The 14,437-nt window shown below is 45.3% G+C and overlaps 1 long non-coding RNA gene across 1 annotated transcript in view; it reads left to right on the forward strand.

Moving 5' to 3' along the window:
* The first annotated feature begins 3,339 nt into the window (after positions 1–3,339).
* The window catches only part of LOC141569480 (uncharacterized), a 48,378-nt gene continuing 37,280 nt past the window's right edge, over positions 3,340–14,437 (forward strand). The window contains exon 1 of the long non-coding RNA XR_012493172.1: positions 3,340–3,552. This is a non-coding gene — a long non-coding RNA (uncharacterized LOC141569480). The remainder of the gene's footprint in view (positions 3,553–14,437) is intronic.

The following is a 14,437-nucleotide window of genomic DNA, read 5'->3' on the forward strand; positions in this document are numbered from 1 at the left end:
TTTTTAAAGGGTTTTAAAGCAAGAGGGTGCCAGCATTTGACTTAGCCCATGAAGGACTTGGTTCTGTAATGCTTCTTGAAGGAATTAGTACAGCAGGTGGAGGTGGAAATGCACACAGAACTCAGTAAGTGGTAGCTGTCATGTTGATTTCACGGTTCTATCAGTCCGGCCTTGTCCAGTGCACAAGTTATCGCGGAAAGGGTTCACCTGCAGCCAGAGGAGAGGACCAGTCAGGCCAGTGACACCAGCCCCACTGGCCTGGGATGGCGGACTCAAGAGCAGAGCCATTTGACCCAGCTGAGCTTATTTCATCTCCCCAGCTTTGCTGATGTGGTGATGAGGGTTAGTGATGACAGAACGTCATTTACCTGGCCTTTGGTCACTACCTGCTGCTGGGATGTGCCCGGCTCCCTGCCCTCCCAAGGAGTGAGGGGGCTGGTTTTGCCTGCCTGTGCTCACCTGGCGGTGTTTTACATGGAGAAAAGCCCTGCTGTGGCCCTTTCAGTAGCTACTAATGAGGACAAGTACCAGCAAGTGACCTGCTTCTGTTCTGAGTCATAGAGCCCTCCCGGGTCGGCTGCGGGCCACCCCCTCATTTCATTATAATACCGGAAATAAGCTACTATTGGTTGAGCACCGACTATGCACCAGGCAGAGCATAAGGCAATTATATTGCCGCTTTCAAGCCCTCAACCACTATTTCAAGGAGGCATTTTTCTCTCCATTTTACAGAGACTCAGAGAGGCTAAGTGTTGGCTAAGGTCACACAGCAACTAAGTCATGGAACTCGCATTCAAACTTAGTGTTTCTAACATCACAGCTCGTGCTGTGCTACTTCCATATCCCTCCCCCACCCCCATCCTATAGACGATAAAGTGAAGGCAAGAATGGAAGCATTTGTTTTGTAGTAAACGCCCCCTGTGTTTCTTAAAAGCCATTGTCACAGAAGGTAGAACCTGGTAGCACAGTGTGTCTTCAAGGTCCTCAGAGGGCAAGACAGGTTAACCTTGAAGCTTCCTTCCAACTTTCAAGTTCAGAACTTCCATTTCTGGGGTGGTTTCTGAAAAACTCTACAAAGCAGGTTGTAGGAAGCAGCCATGGGAGGAAGAAGGCAGACAAAACTTCCTGGAGTCTCTGAGTTGGGGAAATGGAGCTGTGAGCCACAGAACCCAAAATTAGCTAGTTTGCCGAATAGAGTACCAGAGAGCAGAGAGTAGTATGTGGATGTCCCGGAGATCAGCAGAGGGTCCCCTCGATACCGAGCCCCTGGGTGTAAGGAAGCGACCTTAGGCTTTTAAAGAACCACCCAAAAGATTACAGGAAATGGTGCGTGCAACCCACACAGGGCTGGGAATCGTGCCTGTTCCTTCAGCCAGACTGGAAAACTTCCTGATTCGTGGGGCTTTGGGTAGAATCTTTCAAAAACTTCTTGCCTCAGTATTGGTGAGGCTATAAATTGTGAATAGTAATGGCCAAAGGATTCAAAGAGACAAAATAGCATCATAAACATTTCCCCCCTTGGATTGCCTCAAATTGGAAAGAGATTGGGGAAGCTTGTGACATCGCATGTAAAATCTTAGTGACTATTTCTCGTTTGAGCCAAACTTGGCCTAGAACAAAGGTGGCTCTTGGAGAAGTAAACAAGCATCTTTGGAAGGTGAATCACAAACCCAGTCATTAAGTTATAGCTGGAACAACTTTTACCAAGGCTTCACAAAGATTCATTTCTATAGAGCAAGTGACAAGAGAGGCTCCACGTAATTTTTTACAGAGTAGCTTGTTCATTTCCCCTTATTTACCCTTTGAGGAGAGAGTTGCATAGGGATGGAAGTGTTCTAAACTTGTTCTTAACATATGCCACTCCAAACAGAACACAATGTTATAAATACTAACTAATCCTAATTGCAAAGACAGTTTTTATTTGATTCAACAAACATCCATTGGGCATGTAAGAGTTGTCTGTGTGCTGGAGATAAAAGGGGAATAAATATTTTAATAATTATAATCACTAATATTTCTAATTATTAATGTTAACAAATTTAATACATTGTTATTAATATTTCTATTAATAAGCAATAAATATTGTTTTGATCCCTGCTATCAAAACTAATGAGGTAGACACACCCAAATAATATTAAAGCTTGTAAGTGCTCAGTATTAGAACTCCAGCTGAAATTCTTTCACCAGAGTCCGTAAATTCACAAACGTTACTGCACCTCTGGTCCAAATCCATGGCAGGCATCTCTAATTGATCGCAGACTCTTTGGATGAACCAGACTAACAATTGATTAAGGAGAAACCATGGGCACCCCAGCTATCAGATGGTTCTCATTCTGTTGGTTTTCTTCAGCCTAAACTCAAGCCTTTAAACAGTTTCCACATCCAAAGTACCCTGGTTGATTTCATGCCATTTAATTCTTTGTTTGCTGTAGGCAGATTTGACTGTGTGTCTCCCTGCTTTTCTTCATCCAATTATTGCTGTAATTGTCAGTATTGCCATTGTATATGTCATCACTGTCACCATCATCACCATCATCATCACCATCACCATCATCATCATCATCATCACCATCATCATCACCATCATCATCATCACCATCATCACCATCATCACCATCATCACCACCATCATCATCATCACCATCATCATCATTATCATCACCATCATCATCATCATTGCTGCTGTTTTCTGAACACAAACTATGAGCCAAACTAAATATTAAGGGTGTGTTAAGTATTTTCCTTGCTTTGTTTCAAGTTCTTAGAATATTCTGAATGGCTAGTTTTATTGTCATCTTATAGATTTTAAAAAACTGAGATTTAAAGGGTGAAAGTGACTTGTCTAAGTTCACCTAGTAAAAATTAGAATTCAAACCCACAGGTTATGACACCATAAGAAAAATTCTTTCTACGTCATGATGGAAAAAAAATTTGTTTTTTCCATCTCAGTCCAAGTTTCCCAAACCCCCTGGACAAACACTGGCAGAATGATTATTTATTTTCTATTATTGTGACTTGAATTAGTGCAACATTTTGCTCATCAGGATTTGGACCGTAAGCCTAGAAGTCGTTTAAGAATATTGAAAAATCCCTTTGTTCCAATTCAGAAACATTCAGCCAGGATTGAAAATATGACTATAGCTTTGTGTGGATGTGTATTTTTTTTTCCCATGATAAATTCTGGGTCATGAGGGTTTCCTAACAAACTGGCTTCCCAACGAGCATTTCCATTTGGGTTTCTTTTGTGGTGTGCAGATGGTAATAAAATAAAGCTGCCACTCCCATCCATGCTTTTAACTTTCATCACTACACATCATAAATAGTGAAGGAGTTCTCACAAGGGACTCCTGGGGTATATATAAATTGCTGTTATTTCTGTGGTTTACCACTTGGACCTGGAGTGATTTATCTTTGCACAACAAGGGGCTGCTGTGGCATTCATCATCCAAGTGGAGGCAGAAAGCCTGTGTTCACTGAGCAGCTAAATGTGATGTGTGGGGCTGGAGCATTAAGCAGCTAAGTGTGAAAGGCATGGTACGCATGGAGGTCAAGGTAAGGCTGAGCAGCTCATAGGTGGGTGTGCCCACTGTGTGCATCCCTGGAAATCACAACCGCGAATGGAACACTCCAAAATGCAAGCTTCATGAGAATGGGGACTGTTATGGACTCAATGCTTGTGTCCCCCCAAAATCCGAATGCTGAAATCCTAACCTCCAATGGGACGCCATTAGGAAGTGAAGCTCTTGGGAGGTGATTCGGTCATGAGGGTGGGGCCTCATGAATGAGATTAGTGCCCTTACGTAAGAGCCCAGAGCGCTCCCTCACCCCTTCCACCGTGTTGTGGGTTCAGTGAGAAGGTCCCTCTATGACCCAGTCAGCAGGCAAAGCTCAGTGTACTGCCTTCTAAATACTTGAGCACACACATCGTTAACTTTGATCTTTGTTCTCAGTTTTTTTTTCCTTTTGATTGATGGAAATGTGCATACAGTATAGTATGCAAATCTTAAAAGTATATTTGCTGGTTGTTATGGGCTGAGTTGTGTCCCCCTCCCACCAAATTCATATGTTGAAGTCCTAGTTGCCAGCACTCCAGATGTGACTGTGTTTGGATATAGTGTCTTTAAAGACGTAATTTTGTTAAAATGAGGTCATTAGAGTGGACACTAACCAAATATGACTGGTGTCCTTTAAAGAAGGGAAATTAGGACACAGACACGTATGGAGGGGAGACCATATGCCTAGACTCTGCCCGGAACTGCTGTGGGGACACTGCCAATGGAAGAGCCAGGTGTCTTTGTCACAGAGGAGAGAACATGAAATAATGAGACTATGAGCTTTGGAGACTGGTCATCTGTGTTCAAATCCCAATTCTACTACTTAATAGCTGTGTGATCTGTGCAAGTCCTTTAAATTCTCTGCTTCATTATCCTCATGTGTCACAAGGATATAACACTAGCATCACGGGATGGTAAATATTAAGCAGGAACTGTATCTACCAGCGCTTAGCACGTAGTCTGCTCATGACAAAGTCAGGAGTTGACACAGGATACATACAGATCAGTTATGTCTCCTTTCACATCTTCTCTCAGAGCTTCTCACTCTTTTCTCCCATCCAATTTGCCCCTTAAACTCCTTCTTGCCTTCTGTAGAGAAATAGACTCACTGGCTACAACAGGGCACACCTGTAGCCAAAGGTATCCTTTGAAAGGCTCAAGGGAACCAAGTCTCAGGATAGACCGAAATTTGAAATCAGCTCCACTTCTCATCAGCTGTGACACCGGGGACAAATAAGTTTTCTTCTCTGTAAATTAGAGATAATAACACCTTGCCCCACGGGGTTGTTGGGTGAGTCACGTCAAATGTCTAAAACACCTAGTGCCCAGCATAGAGTAGGTGGTCAGGAAAGGGAGTCCCTTTTGCTCCCCACGGCCTGAGGTCAGAAGGCATTAGGCATACCTGTCCCTCTGCCCACTGTCATCTCTGCCCCTGACTCATCTGGGACCAATGAAAGCCTCTTAGTCTTTTGCTCTCACTCTTTAGACCATGCGACTCAGTCCTTTGACAGTCTGTTGAGCATTCAGGAGTCATGACTCCTTGTGTGTGATCAGGCCCCTGGAGAGTGTGGGCAAAGTGTAAGATGGAAAAAATGACGGGAAGAGGAAAGAGAGGAAGAAGGATCCATTTAGCACCTGTTTCCATCCTAAGCCTCAAAGAAAAATACCCAGAAAGCGCCCTCCTCAGTGCCCCTTCCCTGTCATCGTGTCACTAAGGCCTTCGAGATACATCCTGGGCCTTCCTTCTCTCTTCAGTGAAAGATAAAAGCCACTTCACATTTAACAAATGATTCCTGTGAAATGAAAATAAAAACCTTTCATCCAGTAATCATTCCCTTTTATTATTATTATTAACCACTGGTTGACTCATGCTAATTGAGCTCCTCTGGATAAACGGTTAACATGTCTTATTACAGGGCAGCCACTAACCCATTTAGCAATTCTGAAACCATGTTCTCTGTGCTTTGCCTAATTAAGGGAACCTCGGAGAGAGGGGCTCATGCATTGTCAGGGGTCATCTCGGAAGGGGGTAAGTGGCCCACCACCACTCATTGCTCTGAATTCCCCATGTCCATTCTAAATGAGTTCTCAAACCTCCACTTCTTGAAGCTGCCCAACTTAAGACTTATGCAATGATGACAGCTTGAAGTCTCCCACGGATTTTCACTGGATAACTCGGAAATGGGGCAGATGGATCTCTTCCAAATTGTACTCTTGGGTAGCCCCGATAGTTTAAATTGCTGGAGAATTGACATCTGTGGCCGGGCGGAAGTTTTGAAACGCAAATAAAACTACCTTTGAACTTCACCAGCTGTGACTTTTCTAGCTTGTGACCTCAAGCATGTAAGCTCTCAGAGCCTCAGTTTTCTCATCCGCAAAATGTAAATAATAATGCCAACTTCAAAGGCTTGTTATGAAGATTGGAGATGATACATGTAAAGCATCCAACACAGTAGGTAACAGGTACTCTCAGTGGAGATGCTATCGTCATCATCATCACCATCATCAGCGTCACCATCATCACCATCACCATCATCATCATCATCCAGCAGTGAGTTCATGGGCTTTAACTGGCAACCATGTTGAATCCATGACAGTATGTAAAAACATTCCTTTGGGACTTCTCTCCAAGAGTGGGCCGAACGCCACATTTAATTCAAGAAAGGTAGAGATGTACATACACGAAGCATCTGTGTAAGGTTGATTTCTTTGTCCTTCTGCCTCCCCAAGGACTGGAAAGCCTGCGCAGCGACTTAATACGATTTATACATTATTTATGTGTGGGAAAGACAATGCTATTGTAAGCTGTAGCACATGGAGACATAAATAAGCCTTGTTAAGTCAGAACTCTGCAAAGGAGGGCGCTTGAACCTGGTTTTGCTCCCTCTGGGCACCAGAATTATGGCTGATAGTCAGGGGGGCTGACCCAGACCTGACAAGTAGCGTAATAATACCTGTAGGAATTCTGAAATTTGGGACTTTGAAGAGCTAAAGGATTTAGAGAGAAGGCCTGAGCCTTTTCACTGGCTTGTAAGGAGGTCCTGATTCCTGCCTTTTCTACACACCTCAGGGCACAGTGATGGGCAGTGAAGTCTCACATCCTTGTGGCCCAAGGAGGAGCTGGTCAAGTTCAAGGTCAGATTGGGTCATATTGCCCACGAGTAGAGGATTCAAAGGGAATAATGTTCATAACACATGTGGGCATTGTTCTCTCTTCTCTCACTCCTCACGTGCCAGAGTGGTTTTGACCAAAGGTCAAAACCTCAGTTACCTACAGGAGCCAAGCAAGTCACATAAATGAGTGACAGCACTATCCAAAAAGGGCAGCTATTACTCAGCGTCAGCCAATTGTTGCCAGGTGAGAATTTGCAGCATTACCAGATATCTTTTTTATTATTATTATTGGGGAAAGAGTGTGTACTTCCAGGATTTTTCCCAAGTCAAGTTGTCCTTTCAATCGTAGTTGTGGAGGGCACAGTTCAGCTCCAGGTCCAGTTGCCATTGTTATTTGCAGGGGGCACAGCCCATCACCCCTTGTGGGAGTCGAACCGGCAACGTTGTGGTTGAGAGCCCACTGGCCCATGTGGGAATCGAACTGGCAGCCTTCGACATTAGGAGCATGGAGCTCCAACCGCCTGAGCCACCGGGCCGGCCCAGATACTCCTATTTTTTAAGAAGAGTGAAAAGATCAAATTTTTGTAAAATCTTAAATTTTTTAACTATTGGCAAAAAAAATTTTTTTTAAACATGGTACAGGTCAAGCAAACATATTCAAGTGCCAGATTCAGCCTTTTAGACGCCAGTTAAGAGCTTGGTCACTGGAGTTCATCAGAAGCAGTGTCAGATCTCAGCCGTACACCTTATTTACGCGGTGAGCTTGGAGAAACTGCTTACCTGCTCTCAGGCTCAGTCTCCTCACCTATAAAGTAAAGGTAGCGGTGGGGCCCACTTCATCAGCTGGTATTCAGGTCCACTGAGATTATACTCACAAAGCCCTTCGCGTAATGCCTGGCACATAGAGTTATTAAACAGTTGATTAACACTAGTTTAATAAATCACATACAGCAAAATGGGGGGACGGAATTCAAGAACACCAGGCAAAGGGAATCTCCCTAGACCATACACGATGATTACTTGTGGAATGTCCAGTTTTATTTCTTAGTAACTTGACTCATATATCTCCAAGGTGGCAGAAATTCTGCGCCAGCATTGAGCCCAAGAGCTGCCCCTGAAAAATGATCTCTCCCTCCTCAAATCGAATGCAGTTCCACACCAATCAATGTGGCTTATATCTGCTCATTTGGTGATAAAATGAAGGAATGAGTCAGTAGGGGGTTAGCTTGAAAGGGCCCCAGAGTCCTGGATTTCCTCCGGGAGCCTTTTCTGTCCGTGTTCTCATTCCTATTTGTCCCCCTACCTTCATTGACCTCTCTGGAAGCAGAGGTGCTGGAGTTGGAACAAGGGACAGTCCCCATGGCTGTCCAGGCTCCTCTGCAGACACAGAGAAGAGGCATGGCGGGGAGAGGCTGCTCATGGGTCAGGCAAGGGGAAGAATCTCTGTCCATCAGAGTTCCTGAACCTCAGTACTATTAACATCTTGAGCCAGATAGTTCGCGGTTACCAGGGCTTCCTATGCATGTGGGATGTTTAGCAACATTTCTGACTTCCACCCACTAGATGGCAGTAGCGCGCGAGAGAGCGCACAGACACCAGTCATTACAAACAAAAGTGTCTCCAGACATTACCAAGTGTCTCCTGGGGAGCAACCTTGCCCTTGGTTGAGAACCATTGCTCCAGATACACACTCCTGCCATTCCTGAGAAATCACTGGTCAAAAAACCTCCCTGCAATAAAACTACCCCGCTGCGTGTGCTCCCTGTGGAGACTCTGCAGTGGAGTTCCTTCCAAAAGGAGACAAAGATCATAAGAGAGCACCTTGGAAAGAAGGATGTAGGAAAAGACGTAGAGTGGGCTTTGGGGTGAGGCTGGGATTCTGGTTCCTCCTCAGCTGAGTGACTTTGAGCAAGTTCCTTCACCTCTCTGAGCCTCACGTCCTTCCTCTGTAAGGTGAGGATGATGGTTATTGTCTATACCGGATGTGATCGTGTCAGGAGTATGAATATCATTATATCATTGCGTCCTATAGTCCTGCTAAATAAACAGAAATGACTATACCCTTCATGGGGAAGGTGCAAAGGCACTTTAACCTTCAAAAAGAAGTTAGAGGGTTCTGTTCAGTGTCTTATGTATTGGGGGATTTAGACCTGGTCCCACTGAGTCAACAAATGTCCTAGTCACAGCTAACTTGAAGGGCTGTCTCTTCAATGAGATACCGGGGGTGCCAAAAAAAAAATGTATACACATGACTTGTATTCATCTTTTGTTATTGGTATATATTATTACAATTTTAATACATTTTTTCCTTATAATGTGTATACATTTTTTGGCACCCTCTGTGTATGTGTTATGCACACTAATCTTACTTCTGACTTCCTCTTCTTTTGCTTACATTTACTTTTCATTTCCACTAATTTACTCACTAGCCTAAAGTTGTAATCTTATATTGACTCTAATCATCTTTTTCAGCAGAGGGTTTTTTAATGATCATAGTGTATTGTAATTGACATTCTACTTATCTGTTTTCCCTACTGGTTAGTAACTTTATGAAGAGAAGACAGTGACATCTTTTCATTTCACTGCCTCAAATGCCTGGCAGATAGTAGCTCCTCAAAAATACCGGGGGTGCCCAAAAAATTGTATACGCATGACTTGTATTCATCTTTTGTTATCAGTACATATCGAGTATTACAATTTTAATACAGTTTTTTTTTTCTTAAAATGTGTATACATTTTTTTGGCACCTTCTGTATTTAACAGGTTACTGGTAACCTACAAATGGAACTCTGAGCTTCCTAGTGGCCAAAGCAAAGAGAGAAATAAGAAGTTACTGGACAATTTGTTGTGGTCAGCAGAGAAAGAGTATATAATCCTTCAGGGGACTCAGGGAAGACATCCTATAGAAGGTTATGTCTGGGATGACTCCCAAAGCACAAGCAGGAGTTATGCATCTAGATAAAGCAGGAGTGGTTGATGTAGGCAGACATCATGGCACGTGCAAAGGCCTGGAGATAAGGTAGAGCATAGCACACTCTAGGTTTGTGAGCAAAGCTCAGGATTCTCTTGCTCTTGTCCTTTGCCTTCGCTTGATGGGATGGGGTTAGTACCAAAATTCCCTAAAGAATCCTGCCAGCAATCTGCCCTTGCTGTTCCCACAGCAAGTCACTTAAAAAGGTGAAATTCAGCAAGAGCTGCATTGGTTGCAGAAGAAATGCATATTCTGAAATTTTGATTTTTCTTTTTTGTTCCTGGCTCGGCAGAGTAAGAGTACACAAAAATCAATTGAGAGGGAAATGTCTTGCTGACGAAGCATTAACACTAAGAGAAAGCCACTGGCAGGCTCCTCTGACTGTCCCCTGTGCTACCTGGATCGCAAGTTCCCATCGTTACTGAGGGAAACATCTACATGGGTCTGCGTGGCCCACTGACTGCCCTGCGTGTCCTCTACCCGTGCCCCTGAGAGCCCCTGAATGAAAGCCGTGCTGATCGTGTGATAGAGACTTCTGCACCTCACTTCATGTACGTGCATGTTGCCCCAGCCAGCCAACCAGCGAGTCCACCCCTGGAAGTCACTGACGCCTCCTTTACGCCAGGTGTAGAGCTGTACCTGGATCATGGAATCCTCATGTCATGGATCAGCTTCCCCAGGAAACAGACTCTGAGCAGAGATTTGCATGCAGGTTAATTGGGGAGTGCTGTCAGTACAACACCTGGGAGGAAGGGAGGGGAGCCAGAGGGGAGTGGGGAGCAGGGGAACAACAATGCAGTCACGACAGACCTCAGCTGACCCCACACGGGGCGCTGGAGCTGTTCAAAATGGGAGCAAGGGAGCCAGACCTTTGTACCTCCACACTACCGGTCACTGGGTGGGGTCTTCCCCTGCTGAGGGCCATAACCTTGGACGAGGCAGTGCCAAGGTTATGGAGGGACTCAGCTGTGTGCTCCCAGCAGCCAACACTCCCAGCAGGTGGAAGAACGAAGGCCTTGGTCTTGCAGGCATGTGGGGCAGCACGCCACAGCGTCCATTACGCCATACTCAGGAGCTGGGATCTTACGCTCAGAATAAAGAGGTCATTGGGGCCGGCCCGGTGGCTCCGGCGGTTGGAGCTCCGTGCGCACCCTAACTCCAGAGGCTGCTGGTTCAATTCCCACATGGGCCACTGGGCTCTCAGCCACAGGGTGTCGGTTCAACTCCTGGAGTCCCACAAGGGATGGTGGGCTCTGCCCCCGGCAACTAAGATTGAACACGGCACCTTGAGCTGAGCTGCCTCCTGATGGCTCAGTTGGTTGGAGCGCAGGGCTCTCAACCACAAGGTTGCCGGTTCAATTCCTCAACTCCCGCAAGGGATGGTGGGCTGTGCCCCCTGCAACTAACAACGGCAACTGGACCTGGAGCTGAGCTGTGCCCTCTACAACTAAGACTGAAAGGACAACAACTTGACTTGAAAAAAAGGCCTGGAAGTACACACTGTTCCCCAATAAAGTCCTGTTCCCCTTCCCCAGTAAAATCTTTAAAAAAAAAAAAGAGGTTATTGATGTGTTGTAGGCAAGCAAATGGCATGATCTGATGTTTGTTACTAAAAGATCACCCCAGCTGGGAGCTGAAGTGGAGGTGGGCAAGAGTGGCAGCAAGGAAACCAATTAGGAAGCAACTGGAGACGTCTGCCCTGTGTCCCCGAAAATAAGACCTCGCCAAAACATCAGCTCCAATGCATCTTTTGGAGCAAAAATTAATATAATATAATATAATATAATTAATATAATATAATATAATACCGGGTCTTATATTAATGTTTGCTCCAAAGGACGCATTAGAGCTGATGGTCCGGCTAGGGCTTATTTTCGGGGAAACACGGTGACCAGAAAGGGTGATGATGCAGTGGGAGTGGATGGTCTGAAACAGCGGGACACAATGAATGGTTCACTGGGCAAGTGGGGGACGCTCTGGCTTAAGCACCTGGGTGGATCACAAGATTGTTGACCTTGAAAAGTCAGATTTCAGAAGAAGGCTGTGTACGCTTCTGGGGCAGACTGAGCCTGAGGTCCCTGGGAGAGGTCCAGAAGATGTCATGTAGTTTGAGTATGGAGCTCAGGGGGAAAACCTCGGCTAGAGACATAAAAGAAGGGAAGCCCTCAGCACAAAAATGATACCTGAGGTTCTGGTGGTAGATGAGCCTTCCTTGGAAGAATGCATAGCTTGAAATGGAAAGGGAGCCTGTGAGAGAACCCTGGGGAAGCCCAGTTTCTAGGGAAAGAGCAAAAGAGGGGAGGCCAGAAAAACCAGTCTAAGAAATAAGCTGTTGATATCAGTCACACACCAGGAAAATGTGGCAATAATACTTTTTTTTTTTTAAAGGTTACCAATCTTTTATTTTTTTATTTTTTTGAGATTTTATTGGGGAAGGGGAACAGGACTTTATTGGGGAACATTGTGTACTTCCAGGACTTTTTCCAAGTCAAGTTGTTGTCCTTTCAGTCTTAGTTGTGGAGGGCGCAGCTCAGCTCCAGGTCCAGTTGCCGTTGCTAGTTGCAGGGGACGCAGCCCACCATCCCTTGCGGGACTCGAGGAGTTGAACCGGCAACCTTGTGGTTGAGAGGACGCGCTCCAACCAACTGAGCCATCCGGGAGGCAGCTCAGCTCAAGGTGCTGTGTTCAATCTTAGTTGCAGAGGGCGGAGCCCACCATCCCTTGCGGGACTCGAGGAGTTGAACCAGCAACCTTGTGGTTGAGAGCCCACTGGCCCATGTGGGAATCGAACTGGCAGACTTTGGAGTTAGGAGCATGGAGCTCTAACCGCCTGAGCCACTGGGCCGGCCTGGCAATAATACTTTTATTGAATGCTCTTATGCTGGGCAGGTGCTGTGATCCTTGCGAGGATTATTTCTTTTTATGTTTGAATTAGGCACAACTCCAGTCTTAACCTGACAACGGAAGTAACTGAGGTTTAGACGGGTGAAGGAGCTTGTTCAGGATTGTACCCGCAGTGAGAGTGGAGTGGGAGTGTCTCTCAGCCTCCATATGCAGGGCCCTGATTGGCTCCTATACGGATGCGAAGACCGTGCAGTTTCTCAGGAAGGAGGGCACAGGTGGTTCAGTGAGGGCACTTCTCCTGGGATGGCGGACACAGAAGCCAGACTAGACTGGCCAAGGAGGAATGAGGAATGACTCGAGCCTTGTTTGGGCATAAGGTTCTGAAATGTGTTCATCCATCTTAGTAGATTTCCCAGTCAGTCTTTTACTTTTGTTTCTGGTTTCTCTGTACGTGTCTATCTTGTTGGCCAGAAAGTTCATATGAAGCCTATAGGTTCATTTAACAATGTGTGTGTCTACTGAGCGGACGAGGGTGGGCAAAATTAGTTCAGAGGACGGAAACTAATGACGACATTCAACCCCTCCATCCTTAGGATAAGGTTATGAACTGGCCCACTGGCAATGGATTTCATAATAATATTCAGGCTCCCGTTCTATTGCATCTACTGTAATATTGCTTTGTTGTTTTCAGTTTGGAGAAAATTCTTATTGTTCTAATAATAGTAATAACACCACCATATGTGTTAATTCAGGAAATATTTCTAGAACTCCAATTGTATGCTCGCTGCCGGGATACGGGTTAAATCAGAGAGACTGTCCTGGGTGAGCTGATACTCCTTTTGGAGCAGAAAGGAACAGCAGCAAGTAAATGTAATACTAAGTGATAAGACACGGTGAGGTGAACTACGGGTTTGGCGGGGAGCTCAAAGAAGAAAATGAAATCAACTCTATTACAACAGGGAGTAGCTGGACGGAGAAAGTTTGTTGGGGAACCAAGCTGGGTCTTGAATCATGGAGATAATAGGATAGATAGAAAGGGAAAAGTGTGATGTATTTGGAACCTAAGTGGATCCACGTGGCTGAAACCCAGGATTGTGTAAGGAAATACCAGGAGATGAGGGCCCAGAGAGATGCCCCTCCCTGAGGAATAATAGGGTTTCCCAGTTTGAGAAGTTCCTTCCCCTCCATTGTGTAAATGATTCTCCAAGGAGGAAGGAAACTTACATGGATTGAACGGCCTAATATACACCTAGCATTGGGCTTGGAATTTTTAAGGTGCCCTGCATAAATCCCACCACATGCCTAACATGTAGGATCTAGTGGTTCTGCTTGAAAATTAAAGAACTTGAGGCCCAGAGAAGGTAAAGCCTTGTCCAAGTTCTGAACATGGAGATTTTAACCTAGGTCTCCCTGACTCCGAAGTCTGTTCCCTTTTTATTGCACGATCCTGTCTCCTTTCTATGCCTAAATATTCTTAAATACAGGAGGGAAACATAGTATTTTATGCCTAAAGAGCGCAGTGTATCATTTATGGAGCTATAGCTGACCCATTCTTAGCACAGCTTGATTTCCAAACTAGTCTCTTTCGACAGGCTGATCTAGGAAACAAATGTTACTTCCACATTGATTTTTACCACCACTGAATATGAACAGTCAGGGTAGGGGCTGGAGGCAAGAGGAGGCAGGAGGGAGACTAGATTTCAATCCCCCCCTTTTTTTTGTTTAATTGGGGAACGGGAACAGGACTTTTTTTTTATTGGGGAACAGTGTATTTTCCCCAGGACCCATCAGCTCTACCCAAGTCAAGTTGTTGTCCTTTCAATCTTAGTTGTGGAGGGCGCAGCTCAGCTCCAAGTCCAGTCGCCATTGTTGGTTGCAGGGGCTGCACCCCACCATCCCTTGCGGGAGTCAAACTGGCAGCCTTGTGGTTGAGAGGACGTGCTCCAACCAACTG

Source organism: Rhinolophus sinicus, linkage group LG18 (assembly GCF_036562045.2).
Source record: "Rhinolophus sinicus isolate RSC01 linkage group LG18, ASM3656204v1, whole genome shotgun sequence".
Classification (NCBI taxonomy): domain Eukaryota; kingdom Metazoa; phylum Chordata; class Mammalia; order Chiroptera; family Rhinolophidae; genus Rhinolophus; species Rhinolophus sinicus.